This window comes from Cyanistes caeruleus, chromosome 1, assembly GCF_971803275.1.
Source record: "Cyanistes caeruleus chromosome 1, bCyaCae1.hap1.1, whole genome shotgun sequence".
Lineage (NCBI taxonomy): Eukaryota > Metazoa > Chordata > Aves > Passeriformes > Paridae > Cyanistes > Cyanistes caeruleus.
In genome coordinates this window covers 25390675-25409122 of record NC_141701.1, presented here as the reverse complement: position 1 = coordinate 25409122, position 18448 = coordinate 25390675, and the positions used below count along the sequence as shown (strand labels likewise).

The following is an 18448-nucleotide window of genomic DNA, read 5'->3' as shown; positions in this document are numbered from 1 at the left end:
ATTACATATTGGATTATAACTTTAAAACTGATTTATCCATTTAAGTTTTTCTCTGCTAGGGTCCTTAAAAAGTTTAGCTAGGCTAACTTACATCAAAATTCAATCACAAAGGTGAGAAAATAAAGAATACTTACTATCAGAGGTAATTTTTTTTTTAAATTGTCATAATTTTTATTATAATTTTTTGTGGAGTCACATCTGGAATAAAGGAAATAGTATTATCTCCTCCAATCTGAGATTTGAGGGGAAGTAGGTCTTACCATGGCAAAAAAATCAGAGCATCCCTGAGATCCCTGCCATCAAAAAAAGTCATCAAAAAAAAGCTGAATTTATAGACTGAACCCTTAGGAAGAGTTTATGTGCTGAGCTATTGCCTGCCTTGTCCCATAGGTGAATTCTGATAGTACCCAACAGCATCCCAAACCAGAGACAGTTAAAGAGAGGGTAAGTATGCCAGAACCAATTAATTTTTATATTTTATTCTGGAAAAAAACCTTTATTTTCATTCTTTGAGAAGCAACTGAGCAGGGGAAAGAAACAGTTTTGATTAAAAAAGTCCCTTGTCCCACCAGTTATACTGATTTGGTACCTGGAACATGAAAGTGAAGTGCTTTTGTCCACTGATAACAGAAAAAATACTTAGTTTTTATTTGATTTTTTGTACTATTAATTAAAAGGATGAAATTTTTTTAATTCTTTTAGCAAAATTTCATGTTAACTTCAAAATGGTTTTCACTGGGGAAAAAATTCTTGATAGAATGTTGCCAGTTTAGCCTGATGTAAATGAGAATTAAATCCTTACATGTTGCTAGAATAATAACAATGATGTAAATGAAATCATCATCTACCAGGGAAAAGCAAGTTTAACTTATGGGAGATAAGAGCCTCAGTGGCTGTTCAGCTGAAAACACTTAACATCCTTCCAAAGACCGAGTCTGAGTTGCACCCAGTGTTTTAGCTGCTTACAAGACACAGATTTTAATTCAGGGGATGGAGCTGTCTTGACCAAAACCTCTGTTGTGCTGTGTTTCCAAGTTGTTATCCACTCCAGGAAATGCTAACACAGGCAGACTATAAATGGCTGACACTCTTTTAATACTTTGATGCTGTTTCATGAACATAAACTGAGATGAGCTATTTTATTATTTTTTTTCATTATCCATTAACAATAAACAGGAACTCGGTTAATTAATCCATGTGTTTCATGGACTGTCAATATTGAAAAAAGGTGAGTTTTGGTCAGTATTTTGCACATAATTCTTACTAACACTTCAACAACAGACCTGTAAAGTTTTTCTACTTCTTTGATAGTGATTTTGAAGAATGAACAGCTATGCTTGAACTCTTACCAGGAATAAATGCAAAATAAAAATGCTCTTAAATCAAGAAGAGAAACAATGCTCTATTTACACAAGATGCTTATAACAATAATACTGATTATGTAACCAAGGCTATCATTATTGATTCCAGTAATTTTTTTGTACTTAGGGAGAATTCTGTTTGAAATGAAAACTCTGCACTCAACTTGCATTTGAAATGGTTTTAAAAAGTTGAACTAAAAGTAAATAATGATCTCCATGCATATTTCACCAACTAACCAGACTTGCTACTGGGAGAAACAGAAAACCAGTTTATGAAATAGCTTCCTTATAAAATTGCAATTTAATTATTCTCAAAATGCATGATATCTATTGATTTTGAGCAAATGTACCATGAAAAAAATAAAAACAAAATTGATTTACTCTTTAATTGGTTTCATTTACTATCCTATTCAAATGAAATGAATATCATGCTATATGTAAAGGAGATTTTAATATAACATAAAGTCCAAACAAAGTATCTAGAATTATAATTGAAATCTCAAGAATTTTTACAATTTGAAATCAAGTGATTTTTATTTTGTTAGACTGATTTTATTGAGATTAGACTACAATAACACTAGATAAATTGATTGCCAAAATAGATTGCTTCAAACAGCATGCACTAAAGATTTTTGGATTTTTTTTATTTAATGAGAAATACCAGAATTTCAACTCTCCCCTTAACTTAATTCAAAGGAGAAAAAAAGGGAAATTATTATTCAAAAATTTCAATGGCACTGTGTACTAACAGAAATTAAAAACTATGAAAGTAGATGTTGGGAAATCTTGTTCTATGAGGTTGCATAAAGACTGATATTTCTCATTATATTAACAAATCTGTATATGTGCATACATTAAATAAAACCAAGGATTTTGGCCTGTCAGATAAAATATTTGGGGGTTCACTGTCTGTATTGTCTTAAAGGGTAGAGTGTATTTATCACTTTTATGAGTGCACATAATTTATACCTACTCTTCACTTGACCTGAGCCGCTAAAGCAAACGGATTACCATCAATTCAAGTCAGTTTATACAAAGACCCTTTTCACTGACAATGCACTGCTCCAGCACAATAACCTAACAAAAGCCCCACATAAAAGACTTTGTAGTGTATTTTTAGGATACTTTGTATAATTTTGATCTACTTCAGTATACTTTGCATACCTTCTCTGTGTTGATATTATTTGAGTTTTAAGTACAATGGACTTTGTATAAAACTACAGAGGAATGAAATAGGGAATTAAAGAAAAAAATAAGAACCCCTTCAATGCTTTCATTTGTGGTCAGTCATCACTGTACTCCCTCTCATTTCTTTTGAGATTCGTAGCCAAGCCGACATCTACGGCCATCTGTTTTTAATCTCTATTCAGAATGATAGTCTGTGGATCAATGAACTTTAGCCACAGTCTATAGAGAAACTGCAAATCTTTTTGGGATAATTTCCAGAGGATAATAATATTCACAAGAGACTTCTGTTGCCTTCCTTATCTCCAACTACAGTTTTTCATAAAAGAATGGTATTATAGCTGCCTGTTCCAACAATTGCTTCTATCATGATGCATTATTGCCAGTGAGCTAAACAATTGAAGTCATAAATCTTTTGAGCTTTTAGCTCTGCTACCACTGCCCAAAGGAGATTTTGTAAGACACAAGTGAGCTAAAGAGAGTCAAGTGACTAAATGCAAGAGGGTGAAATGGAACAGAAAAGTTTCCTTCTAATATATTGTCTGGATTTTCTTGCGAGAAAAAAAAAAGCATGAAATAAAGTTCTTTCGCAAGTCTGAAATTAAACACAGTGCACTTCAGTTAATGTCCATCCAACACCAACCATACTGACAGAAATGAGTCATTCTACTAACTGTACATTACATTGAGAAACACATATGAGCAGAAAATAATAACTACTAGTTCCTGTCCTGGTGGCAATTGACTTGGCATCTGCTGAGGATAAAATGCACAAATGCATACACTAAGGAGTGCTAATCCTGCTGGCTCTCACTCAGTTCAGTGCTGAGCACTCCCTTACACTCACACTTCTCTGCATGACCTGCAGCCATCCTGCTAAAGCCAGAAAACATACGGATTTATAAACCCCTGACAGGGTCTGCACTGCTGCTGCTTCTCCCCTCCTCATGCTGAGGAAAAAGTGGGGAGAGTATCTGGGACTGAAGGAGGAACAGGTTCCCCAATCCCAAACTGAATTAACTACTGGACTGGTGGACAGCACAGTACTCTTCTCAGAGATGGCTGAAATCACCTGACTCTAAAGAGTCATTACCACAAAAGCAGGTCCATTCCTTGCAGAGGAGCAGGTGGGCATGATAAATCAGCCAACCAAACTGCTCCAAAGAAAAAATAAATAAGCAGCAGTCCTTAACCCTTAGCTCTCCCAAATGTGCTTTCCTATTTCGTTCAGAAATCTGTCCAAAATGAAATTGGCATAAACTCAGGAAATTCTTTCTGATCTGAGATTCAGGCCTCTTATCTGAATTGCACCACTGCACTTGAAAATCACATCCTTGTTGATGTGAATATCTGTCTTTTCAAATTATTGTTCTGTATGTCATGTAAGTTGCAGCATTCTTATATCCCTTGAGAAAAAAATTAAGCTATTTTTTTCAGATTCCCGGAACATTTTTTTAAGATGTTGAGGTTCTACATTTTAAATACGAACAGCTGAATTCTCCCCTTAGATACATAAATGCAATTCCCACTGAAATCAATTAAAGCTGTCTTGAAATCTCACAGAGTGTGCTTCACTTTATATCCATTTATATCTTGAAAGTAATTGGACATATATCATGTGAATTGTCTAATGGAAAGATGAATCACCCCCAGTTCACTATCTGGAAGGAAAGTTTAGATACTTGATACACAGCTTTTCACTTCCTGTAAATTTTCAGAATCACAGCTTCTCTCTACACCTCAATTTGTATAAAATATTTCAATTTCATGGTGCTAATCCTCTTTTTTTGTGAGCTTTATTTCAATTTCCTGCCAAGAAAGGAAGAACTATGGGAAAAAAAAAGAAATTAGTTCTTAACAGAGTCTACTCTCATATAAAATACTTCTACTCTACAATATTATGGGGAACATTTTAAAATAAAACAGACTTTATAAGAAAACAGCAAGGCTATGGTATCAACCTGAGAAGTATTTACAAGGAAAATGACTGCAGCAATGGAAACTCCAGTTGTTCCAGAGTAGTGCTTACTCCATCCAAGTCAATAGATTTTTTGCCACTGATCTTTGTACTGACAGAGTTTCACTCTGCTCAAGGGCCGGGACTTCTCTTTTGCCAGTGGAATCTTTAGAGCATGTGAGAAAAAAAAATGAAATGGAATTTTCTTGAAAATATTATTTCAAGAGTCCATAGAAACACTGACAAGCACGTGGCTTATTCTAGAATGACTTCTTAATTCCAAACCGTCTCTAGTTTCCATAAAAATAATTATAGCATTATACAGAGTACTCCATATTAATTGCAAAATATTTTTCTCAGAAGCGATTTCTGAGGTATTAGTTTCACTGTCTGAATAGAAGCATTTTCTTGGTTTTAATAACTATAATTCTGATTGAAATTAAGTTAGGCTAGGATGGAAAACTCACTTTTAAAGAAGTATCTGGCTACAAGATATAGGTACAGGTCAGAAGCTATCAGAAGCCCTTTCATAAAGCCTGTGTGAAGCATCATTCTTGGGAATGGGAGTGTGATGATAACTGGGAGGCATCTTCTGGAGTCAAGGACCTGGGGAAGCAGCTTTTCTGTCTTCCTTCCATTACTACCACAGACCTAGTTAGCTTTAGTTTTACATATGAAATTGACTTCCCGACCATACTTTTAATAGAAGAGACATAAACCTTTAATTAACAGGTAATCTGAAGGAAACAGCATATTGTCTCTTGCTGGTGGCAGACAAGGCGTTTACTGAAACGAGATTTATCTTCAAAGCAGAAGATATCGATCATATGCTATTACAAACACAGCACTATTTCTTTTACCAGGTGATGGACAGTGAAGCAATGATCTTGACTGATGGAAGTCAGTACACAAGAGAGACAGTGGTTTAATGCATTTTTTTTCAATAGCAGGCCTCCGAACAGTTCAAGTCATAATTGCCCCTTCTGGGGGCCACTAAACTAGGACAATTTTGAAATGAAAAAATAATGTCTATTTCTTCCATAGAACAAATTTTACATTTGAAATACCATGATTAGTATTTTTCTTAATCAATGGGTTTATAAGTACTCAATTACAGTAATTTTAAATTATTTCAATATTTTTTTCCTGGAAATAAAAGTATTTCACTAATAAAGTATAATAGAAAATAAAGAATACTTTTTTTTACATTCAGCCTCAGAGTTTCACCCAAGAGTCATGAAGAAGTGTTTCTATGAACACAGAGTATCCCTGCTGCAATCACCTGCTTGTGTGTTTTTGGGTGTTGACTTAATCTGTCCACAAATTGCCTGCTGGGACTTCCAGTTCCCCTCTGCTGTGGCTATGAGAATCTCAACTATCTCTTAACATCAGTGTTGAATTCTGTGTATATCTGAAGAGGTGGGGGATCTTCCTTCTAATCTCTTCTTGGGGTATAGCCCTGCCTAGTCCTACCTGGTCATCCATTTGCTCTTTAAAAACATCCACAGTTCATTCATCCTTTCTCAACATATAAAGAAAGTACGTGAAAATACAATTATTTTAAAAGAGGTTTCTTTTATGTTGACCATGTTGACCATCTTGTGCTGAAGCTGTAGGCAGGATATCTTATTCAATAAAAATGGTAAGAGCTCTAGATATGGTTTCCTTACCCTTTTTTTCTTTTTTTTTTTTTTTTTTTTTTTTTACATTTCATTTTATGTCTTGCCCCTGAGAACTTGTTATATCTCACAAATCATGGATTTGCTGTAAATACTGTGGTTTACTAGCTTTCCAAAGTTCTGGGCCTTTCTGTCCTAATGATGATACAGTAATACTGGGTAAAAGTGATTAAACATTTTTATTTTTATTTCTACTTCTTTAATTAATTTACTGGGGATTTAGAAGCTGTGGAAAAATAATTTTTTTTTCCTGTGGCCTATTAGATATTATGGTGAATTGGGAGCCTTACAGAAAACATGAGAAATTACACTCATCTCGAGTGTATTTGGTTGGCTTCAAGTCCTCTGTACTTTCAAAGAAAAACAGACATAGAAATGAATAAGGCATTTTAAAGCTTGGAAAAAATATTTTGCAAAATAGGGTGCATGATAGGTCTGGCACTGTCTGCCAAGTGTAGATTTGTGCTATGAGTACCGAGTGAAACAGTGCTGCTAAACCCAGCGCTTATATTCCCTTAGGAGGTGACAAAAAAGGATCAGGGGCTTTGAAGACCTCCAGAAGCAGGTACTTCCTGGCAAGTTGAGGCATGTAAATGACCTCCTCTCTGGGGGCCTGGAGATGAATCTGGGGTTTCCTATTGATCATACATGACACAAGACAGATTATGAAGTTTAGGTTCCCCCTTGCCCGAACACTGCATCACTCTCACTCCTGCTGTGAGGAGGGTAGGACAAGGGCAGGGATTTTTGGCTTTCACCAGGCATTTTCTTGCTCTCTGGCTCTACTCTGGTATTAACCCCAGCTGGCGAGGGTTTATGTTGTCGGTAGCTTTGCTACCGTGGGGATGGATCGAAGTTTGGGCATGAAATGAGGAGCTGGGATACAGATGAGAATAAAAATGGAACTTGCCTTCTATTATTACACCTGTCTTTGCCGCCTTGTAGGATTGGCCATGTCGGTGTCCCCGGGCCCCGCGGAACGGCTTTAGCGAACTCTACCACTGCTCTGCGGGCTATCCCTCAGCAGCGGCTCGGGCAGCTGCCCAGCCCCGGAAAGCCGCGGTCGCCAGCCGTGTGCGGCTCCTGCCACACGCAGGGCTGTGAATGAGGGTGCCGGGACGGGCCCCTCGGCTCCCCGGCTTCCCCCGGGCGGCTCTGGCCCGGCCCCGGCCCCGGCGAGCCCTGTGTGGGGCACGAGCCCTTCCTGGCGCCGCCGGGAGCCGCCCCCGCTCCGCGCCCGGCCCCGCGCTGTGGGCCCTTCGTTTGAAAATAAAGCCGTCATCAAAACCATTCGGGTGAGTCAGCTATTAAACCACTTAATTCCCAAATCCGTACCAAGAGTGATTTAGAAAGGGCAATTAAAGAGCCAGGGAATGCTCTCCGTGGATTTTATCGTGAGCTTCATCAGTCCGGAGTGCTGCCTGTCACCCTCTGCACTAAAAAATGCCTCGATGCACAAATTACTATGGTGTTTCATAGGTGCCTGTTTGGCTTCCCCTCCTCTGCCCCAGAATGTCAGAAAATGTTTTCTTGGGTATACATCACTATTTTATTTTTATTTTATTTTATTTTATTTTATTTTATTTTATTTTATTTTATTTTATTTTATTTTATTTTATTTTATTTTATTTTTATTTTTTTCTGATATATTTTGTTTTAGTTCATTTTACTCTATTTTATTTTGCTCTGAATGTAGGTTTAGGGTTGGATTGAAAATAATCAGAAAGAGAATGGCAATGAGACAGTCACCTAGTGTTAGATCAGCCCTGACTTGCTGTGAGCTTAACTACCCATCTCCTGGGCAAAGTAAAGGAGCAGCAGGGCTTGGGAATGAGCCAGCTCCATCACAGCTCTGTCATTATGCCAGCAACCCTAGAACATAACCCTTCTCAGGACTGGAACCAAGGGTTCAGTCTCACCCTGCCTGTCAAAGCCAAAGAAGATAGGACTTGCAATTAAAGTGGACACAATTCTGCTTTAATATCTATTAATTCTGGAGTAACAAAGCTAAGAGTAGAGTGATTAAAACAAGAGTCACAGCAGGATTAACATGAAATTAATTTTTTGTTCTCATGTTGTTCTCCTGGCTGCTCAAAAAGAAAGCTAATACCATGCTAATGTTCCTTTTTAATAGACACTGCATGAAAGTCGCCTGTTCACACCCTGCAGTATCTGAACAAGAACCTGGCCCAGATCGTATGTTCTGCATCTCCATCTGTGCTGGTGGGTCAAACTGCTCTGTGAAAAGAGCTCTCCAATAACTCCTGGTATTCAGCTAAACTAGTGGGAATCTGAAGTGCCAGGGATTTGGATTGAATTCAGCTTTCCTTTTGATTCAAAAAAATCCAGACAAATGCACAACTGAAAACCTTCTTGTCTTTCCTAGGTTAAAAAGGAGGGTGAGCTGCACTAGTAGGTGGGAAGGCCTTTGCTCTCTGCTGGAGCAGAGCGGGACATGGTGCTAGAGCAGCAGAGTGAAAGATGCCTCTCATGCCTGCAGTGAAACTTAGCAGACAGAAGTTCCCCCAGAAGAGGGGATCTAGTCCACAACAGAGGTCCCTGACTGTGCTGCATCCAGTGTGTGAGCCTTTGTTTTCACCCCAGACAATTCATGATGCTCGCTGCCCAGCATTAATGGAATTGTGTTTCCTTGCATTTTCCGTAACTGCCTGTTTTTCTACTTGTCTCCCCTTTTCCGTTTCCTGTTGGCACTGCATCCTAAACTCCTAACCTCTTACACACATGCACCGGTTCTTTTTACTTGCTGGGGGAGGTGTTGCACAATGAGATCCATGTAGTGAGAGTTCAATTGCTACATGTCGGAGCACGGCATATGCTAGCCAGTTTTCTCACCCACACCCCTCTCCGTGGGATTTCTCGGCACATTTGCTTCCCAGCTCCTGCACTCAACATGTGCTGCAAAGTGTAGTGGAATATCCGGGTCTGAGGCCCTGCAGTATACAGGAGGACTCTTCCTGACTTGTATTAATATTGCTGCCAGTGAAATCTGTGGCATTTTGATTGCTTTGGAGCTCCAGTGCTGAAACGTTTTTCTTTCTGCCTACCCATATGACTTTCCTTTCAGTTTTTTGTGTTCACATGAAAGAGAGGGCAAAAAAAAAAAAATCTTTTGATGTTTTTTGAGAATATTGCAAGATATTCTCATGAAAACACCATTTCTTTTGCTCAGGCTCTTGTTCATACAGACTTTCATGACTTCCAGGATTGACTATTTTAATTTGTTCCTGGTGGTGTTCCAGATTGTTTGCTAAACTGGCTGCAGATGGTTTTGAATGTTGCTGCTGCCAGAATTGTTACTAGGACTTGATCTGCAGATCATATTTCTCCAGTCTCACGTTCCCTCTACCCTGGTGCCTGTTAAGCAGCATATGGCTTTAAAATTCTTTGCTGACTTTTAAAGCTTGCACTGGCCCTGATTCTTTTTACCTTCCTGGCCTTAAAATGCTTTAGACTTTGGCTTAGGCTCATGCCTTATCTGATGTAATGGCCACTGACAGTTCAGAGCCAGCATCCATCAAACCAGGGTCAAGTATTGCTTTGGATTTTGCTCCTTGTCATACTTTTCTTTCAGTGAAGTGAAGGAAATGAGTAGATTTTTTGTTTCTATTGCCTAATATTCTAATGATTATTCCAAGCTTTACATTAAGCTTTTCTACATAGATTTACACACAGATGCACACACACACAAAGTCAACATGTAAACAGTATGCGCCTCCTTTAAAATTCAAAAGTGCAAACAAAAGAAGTTTGATTCCCAGCTGATGTACAAGAGAACTGGTCTAAAAAATTCTGGAGAGACACTCCTGATGACACTAGGTGAACAAGGATAGGTCCTTGTATGTGCATGGCATGGAAAAATTTGGGAACATCACCTTCTCTTTCAAATACTTTGATTACTGAAAGCTAAGGAGTGTCACTTTTAGTTATCTATCAACTTTGTGTTGTTTCAGCTGAAAAGGAGGTATGCAAGAACACTGCCTTGCATGTGTGTATTTCATCGCACAATGTTTGGTTCTCCCCCTAACTAGTGAGACCCTGCTGCTGGTTTTGATCCCTGCCAGATGCAGAACAAAGGACAATAGAAGGGGACTGACAGATTCTTCGTCTGTTACTGAATGTGCTCACAGAATTTTTATTAATGGTGGTACGGCATAAATACACAATGGGTGAAATTTTGTATTTACTGAAATCTATGGGAATTTTCTTGGTGGCTTTTTTAGAGCCCAGGCTTTAAGGAACAAAGTTTAGAAGTGGAGTTGTCTTGTATTTCAAGGTTGGCAAGTGCATGGAAAGAGTTCTTGCTGTCAGTAACTTAAGAGAGGATTGCTCTGGGGGTCACTGAGGTGCAGTCAGGGGTTGCCATAGGTTTAGAGCCCCTTCCAGAAAGCCACTCTGCAAGCCCATCTACTGGTATTTATTCTTCAAGGGTTCAGGGAGAGTTCCTGTCTTCTTGCTATCTTTGAGCCCCTCTGGACACTGAGATGTTTGTCTCCATCTGGAAATAATTCACAGTGTTCCTTTCTGCTTCCACCTCGATCTACAACCAGGACCCCGTTTCTTTGGCTTGAGTAATTCTGAGTTTATGGATTTTATTTTCTTCGTAGTCTGTCTCTTGGTAAAGTCCTATATATTTTGTACTTACTCGTTCCTTTTCTTTTAACAAAGTAGAAAGCAGAACACAGGTTCTACTTTCCCTATGGAGAACCATTCCAGACTTTTTTGCTTCTTCCACTTCTTTTGGAATTGACCAGAGCCACAGAATACATAAAAAGGATACATAAAAAGGGGGGGTTGTGGGAATGGGAATTTGACTAGGAGAAAAAGCAGGAAAGAAAGGGGGGGGAAGGAAAAAAATAGAAGAATTTGAAAACTTGTGTTCACCACCATTTAATCTGAATGTATTCTGTGTGTTTTGCTTCTGTGTTTTTCAAGAAAAAAGGGAGGGGGAGGAAAGGGAAGAAAGTATGGACATATCAACATTTCTTCATAAAAGAATAGAAACTTCTCTTTTCTCAAGAGAGTTGTATACTTTATGAAAGAAAAAGTCAAAGTTCAGATTACTTTTTGGATCATAGAATATATTAAATTTATTCCTGTGTGGTAAATTCGTCAAGGGAGAATTCTAGTACTCTATAAAAAGTTAAGAGTGCCCTAGTAAGGTTAGAAAGTATTGGAAAGCAACTGTAGCTATAAGGCGGGGAACACAAGACAAAGGACATGGAAACTCGGTAAAGTTCATGACAATTTACTGCCATGATATTGAGGCCAGATGACTTATGAAGTCTCCAGGTATAGAACCAGGTAAAATAACTAGAAATCAGGAGTTACTTTTCTCCTGTGTGTGCATTTTAAGACTAGTATGACAACATGATGGGACTGCAGTCAGCTTTTTAAACAAGATGTTGAGCAATTAGAAAAAAATGAGTTCTGGAAAATTAGGAAAAAGAGTAAACAAAATTATCTGAGAGCTAGAGAAGTTATTTTCCCTTGACAGATTGGAAGCATAGTGTATTTTTTCAAGTGAAAAGGTGGATGTTGAAGTAATCTCTAATCAAGCAGATATGGACACAGCAAGAGTTACGGCTGCAAGCTCTGGCTACATGAAGTCAGAAGAAAACATAAAACAGGTGCTGATCAGCAACAGCAAGAAACTACTGCAAGACAATACAAAAAAACCCCAGTAATACTGCCTAAACAAGTTGGAGTGATTTTTTGGGAGACTTGTGTTCACACAAGTTTTACTTTAGTCACACATATTACTGAGTTCACTCACTGTGTGGACATTGAATAAAATGCTGTGCTCTGGGGTGTTCAGGAGAACAGACTGAAAGAGAGATGTTGGCTCATCCTTACCTTCAGCAAACTGGGAGGTGACTTTCTGGATCAGGCCAGGTTTCTGTTACATCTTGCTTCACACAGAAAGGTAGAACAACAACCCCAAGACATTACTTGTCTTTGTATTTTAAGGGGGAAAACAATATCAGTATATAGAACTAGTTGAAATGCATTCCAGCTGATGCTTTCAATTCCTTTGACTAAAGTTAAATTTCTTAACAATTCCAAATAAAATTGTTTTGTTTTGGTTTATTTACTTGAACATTCTGAGGTCAGGACTTCAGAGGGACTTGGGTTCCTCACGGGAACTGTAGTTCAGAGGCAGCATCCCTATTTTTCCTCTGTGGTTTGGGGTCCCCAGTTCAATTGGACCTGGTCTGATGTTGCAGCTTCAGGAATGTCTATGGTGTAACTCAGACAAGGAAGCTTTTGCAAAAAAAAGCTGGAGCATGTATTATCTGAACTAAACTGCTATGAGACATTTTTTTGACTTTTGTGACCATGAGGTAAGGTCTAACTGATCTGGGCTGAAGTATTTTAACCAGCCAAAATGTTTTTCTTGGAGCCAGTGTTGCCCAGTGAAGATTCAGAAACTTCAAGGAATATTATTGTTTCCTTGCAGTAAAGTTTAGTTTTGCAGAAAATACATTTTATATGAGAAAGCATTTGTGGAAATTTCCTGACTAGTTTTATTTAAGAACTAGAGAACCAGCTCTTAATTGAAAGAGGGAGAGTGCCAAATATTAACACCCCCAGGGACAACAAAACTGATTAAATATGTGTCTAATGTTCTGTTTTTAATCCAAAGGAAACTGCTTCGATGGCATACATGTTGTTTTAAGTTTTTTTCATTTTCCTGAAAAAGCGTCTAAGTGAAACAGCATGTTCTTTATGCTGGGGTCCCATTCCCTCAGGTTACTCTCATCGTGCTCACAGCGCATAAGTGCTGCTCTTTCCTCTGAGCAAACAGGCGCACCAGCAGTGTGAGGGCTAGAAACAACAGTGAGGAAAACACTGCAGTGGTCCTCGTGTGTGCCTGAGTAACTGCTGGGTCATGAGCTGCAGGGATTGGAGACCTGAGCTTTCTTAAAATTGTTCTCCACTGATGCGTCCCTTCCTGAAGTTACAGCTCTTAGGAACAGCCCCACTTGATGATTAAAATGAATGGTGGAACACTAAAAATGGCAAAGTTTCCATCTCTTTTCAAAATCATAGACTCACAGGTTGGCTGAAGCTGGCAGGACCTCTGGAGGTCATCTAGTTCAGTTCACCCGGCTCAAGCAGGGCTACCCAGAGCCAGTTCTCCAGGGCCGTGTCTAGATAGCTTTTGAATGTCCCCAAAGAGGGAGACTTCACAGCCTCTCTGGGCAACCTGTGTTAGTGCTTGGTCATCCTGACAGTAAAAGAGTGTTTCCTGCCATTCAGAGGGAACTCTCTGTTCTTCAGTTTTATTCTCTGTTCTTCAGCCTCCTGTGCTTCACTTTATGCCTTTTCTTCTGGTCCTGTTACTGGGAACTGCTGAAAAGATCCTGTAGCCATTGATAAGGTCTCCCTTGAGTCTTCTCTTCTGGGTAAACAGTCCCAGCTCTCTCAGCCTTTCCTGATAGGATAGATGCTCCAGATGCTTAAACATCTTCATGGCCCTTTGTTGTACTCTCTCCAGTATGTCCATATTTCTGTTGAACTGAGGAGCCCAGAACTGGGCCCAGCACTCCCAGGTGTGGCTTCAACACTGCCAAGTAGAGGGGCCAGATCACCTCCCTCGACTTGTTGGTAGCCCTGGCTACCACGTGCCATTTTAGCCACAAGGGCACATTATTGGCTCATGTTCAACTTGGTGTCCACCTCCACCAGTACACCAAGTCCCTTTCACAACACTGATGTCTAGCAGAGTTCGTGTGGAATTTGGAGTGCATGGAGTTGTTCCATGAATCTTGCAGGTTTCTTCCAGAATACAGTAGTGCATGGAGTTGTTCCTTCCCAGGTGCAGCACTTTGAACGTGCCCTTGCTGAACTTCGTGAGAACTTCCTTATAAAACTAGGTGTTACCTGAAACTAATCTTTTCTATTCAGACACAAATTATATTAGAATAGAGTGGATAATTTGAATAGAATCATTCTGATGTTTTATCAACACTATGTATTCACCAGCAGTACTGTCAGGGTCATTAAAGTATCCTACCTCCTGCCATACCAGATCCACCTTCTCCAGAAAATATCCATGTTGTTGATCAATATGCTTTAGCAATGATGAAAATCTAATGAGGTGGAGCTATTGAGGCTACCCTTAACTCTGAAATAACATTACCAAAGCTTCCAAATCTCTGCTGCCAGGAGAAGAAGGAAAACATGTTTTTTATCCCTTGACTTACTACCGTTGCTGCACATGCTGAGATCACAATCATCTCTGAGAGAAAACTCACATTTTACAGTGTAGTACAGACCTTTCACTTACAGACAGTGATCAGATGGTCCATTGCAATACAGACAAGTGACTTAAGGAGATACGGATCACAGTCAAGGTTGCCTTGACAGCTCTAGCTTTTCAATGCTCTCAAGTTTGTAGGACGAGTTGCAGCAATTTTACTGTAATATCATCTGTTTTAGTGCTTATTAAGCTGCATCACACTGCATGATTCTTTTTGAAAAACATTGCATATTTATAAGGATGTGCATATACAGTTTTTTAAAATTAAATTTGTAACATGAGCAGCTGATACAAATCTAGGTGCGGTGCCACACACTTTATGGTACTTCTTGGAAAGGCTGATGAATAATTGTAATTCTGGCAAATACATTTGCTTAGGTGACTCTAAGGCTGAAAGATGTCTTTATAATCTGGTGTTAAATACCATTTAAGAAAAAAAAGTCTCACCCAAAACTCATGTGCAAAGGTAGGCAAAGGTTAAATCAAATCTGAACCTCTTTTACAGGACAGAAATCCAGAGCTGAGGTTACATTAAGCCACAATCCAATTTTGTAGACAGTATCCTGAGAAAAAGCAGAAATTCTGAGAAAAACTCATCCATCCATAACAAGCAAGTTCTTCTCATCAGTGAACACAAAACCAGAGGAAAAGACCAACAAAGCATTAGTTTACTTTGACCACTAATTTGTGGATGGCTAATTGGAGATGACTGTGTTACAGCAAGCAACAAATGCTTAGTGTTTATGTCAGGTAATCCAGTGAAATGGTCAAAGACAAGCCAAATCATTTACAGGAGGCTTTCAGTGTGGCAAAGGGTTTCAGAGTGACTTTGCCAGCACACAGCTAAGCTCTGCTGGAGATGTTGCATTTAACTGATTCTTTGTGACTGATCCTGGGCTCTGGATGCAGGAGTAGAGCCATGTCTGCTTGTGTACAAGTATTGGGTTTCTGGCTGTTGCTATCCCTCAGATAGATAGGAACATGGAGTTGCAAACCCCTTTTGGGAATGCTAAACACAGTCTCTAGAAAATGAATGCATGAAATATCTCCTTTCATATAGGCACCTTTAAAATATGATATAGAGCTAATACATTTTAAAGTCACAATAAATTAAAATTGGGAAAGGTGGGAAACCTTTTGAATAGCAACATAACAAAACAGATAAATGTAAGAGTTCAGTGTGTACAGATAGGAGTTCATCTCTGATGCACAATGCCAAAGACATGCCTGAGGGAGGAAGCAGAAGAATTGTGGTGATTGGCACTTGTTTCCAGATCTGCTCCTGGATTAGATTAGGACTGCTGTATTTGTGACAAGGGTTTCCTGGCCAGAAGTATGTGTGCATGAACCACCCAGGTGGCTTACACATGAACTGGAAGTGCATCCCAACCTCAGCATGTCTGATGTGCTCTGCATGTGCTGTGCAGCTGTGCACACACAGTCAGTCAGATGGATCCAGTACACACTGCATTTACCCTGTCATCTGTACAGTCTATAAACTACCAGGGGAGTCAGGAAAATGACACGTGTACACAGTGTAGGATTTTTGGTTGCTTTTGGACTTCCTACATCCTAAGATTCATTATGGAGGTAAAAAGAGGACATGCCTGGGACAACCCAGACACATGGGAAATGTTCTTTCTTACGTATGATTTACCCAAAAGGTGATTTTTTTAGAAGTTGCAAAATACCTGTTGTACATTTGTGAACTGGGACATAGTATTCTATGAGCAAAACCAATGTCTTTTACATACAATGAAAGAAAGCAAGTGTTTAATACATGACTCCTGGACCAAGCTGAGAATGAAATCATATCAAAGCAAAAATGCACCATTCAAGCAATGCAACATAGCTCCCAGATGCATAAACCTTTGGAGTAAAATAAAACCACATGATCCCCATTCATAAAAGCAGCCTTTGGTGGCATTTGCTCTGCCTTTGGCTTGCAAACATTCAAGTGTGAAAGCTTTTGTTCATGAGGATATCTGCAGGGATGTGAATACTCCTACACATGCACTGCTGATATTAAAAAGTATATAGGTATACAAACCCCTGTGTAAATAGGCATCTCCTATAGGGATTCTCTTGAAAGCTTCTCTTCATTTTAGGAGTCAGGAAGCAGGTACTATATGGTTTTGATGAGCAAAGGTAGACTTAGAAAAACAGAGCAGTCAAGCAGTTCATGTAAACTGCTCTTACACAGAAGTATTTGAAGAAATGCGTGAAAATCAGTTCTGTACTTTGATAAAATACTGTCTGGAAAAGGTAATATAAAGGAGATGATGCATTGGTTATAGTGATAGGTGTGCACAGTTTTCAGCAGTTTTATTGTTCACAAGGAGAGAGGCTTGAAAGATTTACAGAAAGGAAATTCACAATAAAAATGCAGTATTTTTGCCAATAGCAGAACCTCTTGCAGAATGTTTCTTTCCCCTGTCATTTCAATTCAAGACCTAAATGTTATTCACTGACACACAAACTAACAATGACATTTTAAAGCTTGCACAGTGCACATGCATCCAGCTCCCCTAGGAAAAGTCAGGCAAACACCTGATGCCTGCTGGGAATTTTGCTGTGGGTGCCAGACAGCTGCTGCCCATCAGTGTTTCCAGGTGTGCTTATTCAGTTGGGAGGTCGCTCCAGCTGCAGACACAATCATAGCAGGGACTCAGGCAGGCTGGAGAGACAGAGGACATGCTCGGATTTTGCTGCTTGGGCTGCCTTGGTTTTGCCCTGATTTAGAGCACCTGGCTTGTTTCAGGATGCAGATGTTTGCTCTGTTGCCCAAGAACCAGCACTTCATTCCCTTTATAATGAGCACTGTGGCCTGGGGGAGTTATTAAATCTCTGGTTCAAAAGAGTCTAGTTTTTCTCTCTTTTTGTTTCTCAGCTGACAGTCTAAAGTTCACAAACAGATTAGTGGAAGGAATATATAGAAATTAAAAACTTAATTTTCAAAGTCCTCTGAGTCAAATCTAATTGACAATTTGAATTATAGCCTGCGCTGTTCTTTGTTTCATTTTTCTTTGGGGAAATCCCTGCTTATAGTTTTGCCTTGTCCTTTGCTATAATTTTACAAGCCTATATTTAAAAATTATTCTGAAGCAACTTCTAGAGGCTGAAGCAATTTTAGGACTACTGCAGTGCTGGTGTGAGACCATGCAATATTCAAAATTGAAAAGATTATACCTTACTCAGGAGACTAGGTACCTTTTTTAAGACCACCAATTTAATTAAAAAACACAGGCTCTATATTAGCAGCAAGCTTATGGATCACCATATGCCAGTCAAACATAATGAAATACATGCAAATGTTAGATGGTGTATTCTTTTGTCTCTGAAATTAGCAATTTCAGTGAACAATTTCTGTGCTGTATGTGGGGATTGACTTTTCTTTTTTCCTTATATTTAAAAAATAGTGCCTATCTGAGTACATACCTTTTGAATGATAAGAAAGGCAAGAAATAATCTGTTGTCAGCAGTGCTTTCTTTACAGCTTAAGGCTTGGCATTCTTGTCTTCCATCATGAATGTCTGCATCATGCACAATATTGACATCACATTGAGGTGTCCTCTTTCCTGTAAACACATTTCTGGCTTTGGAGGTTGTTTGCATTGAAGGGGAAAAAAAGTAGTGAAATTGAAGCCCTGGAGAAAATCACTTATGCTCAAGAAACACATTTCAGCCTTTCTGTCTGAACAGGTTTGTTTTCTATTCCAACTTCATTCTTCATCACTGTCACCCATCCACTCAGCCCTTTGTGTTTGAGAAGTCGGGACAGGAGAACATTTGCTCTTTGTATTGCTGCCACAGTCAAGAGCTGTAGCAGAAACTTGAGAGCTGTAGTGTAGCAGCTTCAGTGACTGTCTCTGAGAATCTTAATAAAAGCAAATTAATTTTAAGTAAGGGACAGTCTCACAACTGATAAATGTGCAAATAGAGCAAAATATATTGGGAAGAAAATCTAGAATGTGAACCTCAT

At 39.1% G+C, this 18448-nt stretch overlaps 2 long non-coding RNA genes across 2 annotated transcripts in view; one reads left to right on the top strand and one right to left on the bottom strand.

Annotated features, from left to right (window-relative positions):
• Positions 1-7394, bottom strand: part of LOC147655393 (uncharacterized) — a 32279-nt gene extending 24885 nt beyond the window's left edge. Inside the window, exon 1 of the long non-coding RNA XR_015285037.1 lies at positions 7093-7394. This is a non-coding gene — a long non-coding RNA (uncharacterized LOC147655393). The remainder of the gene's footprint in view (positions 1-7092) is intronic.
• On the top strand, positions 7150-16872 carry LOC111924556 (uncharacterized). Its single transcript, XR_002861710.2, has 3 exons — positions 7150-7477; positions 8317-8405; positions 8569-16872. It is a non-coding gene; the product is annotated as an uncharacterized LOC111924556 (long non-coding RNA).
• Positions 16873-18448: the final 1576 nt, after the last annotated feature.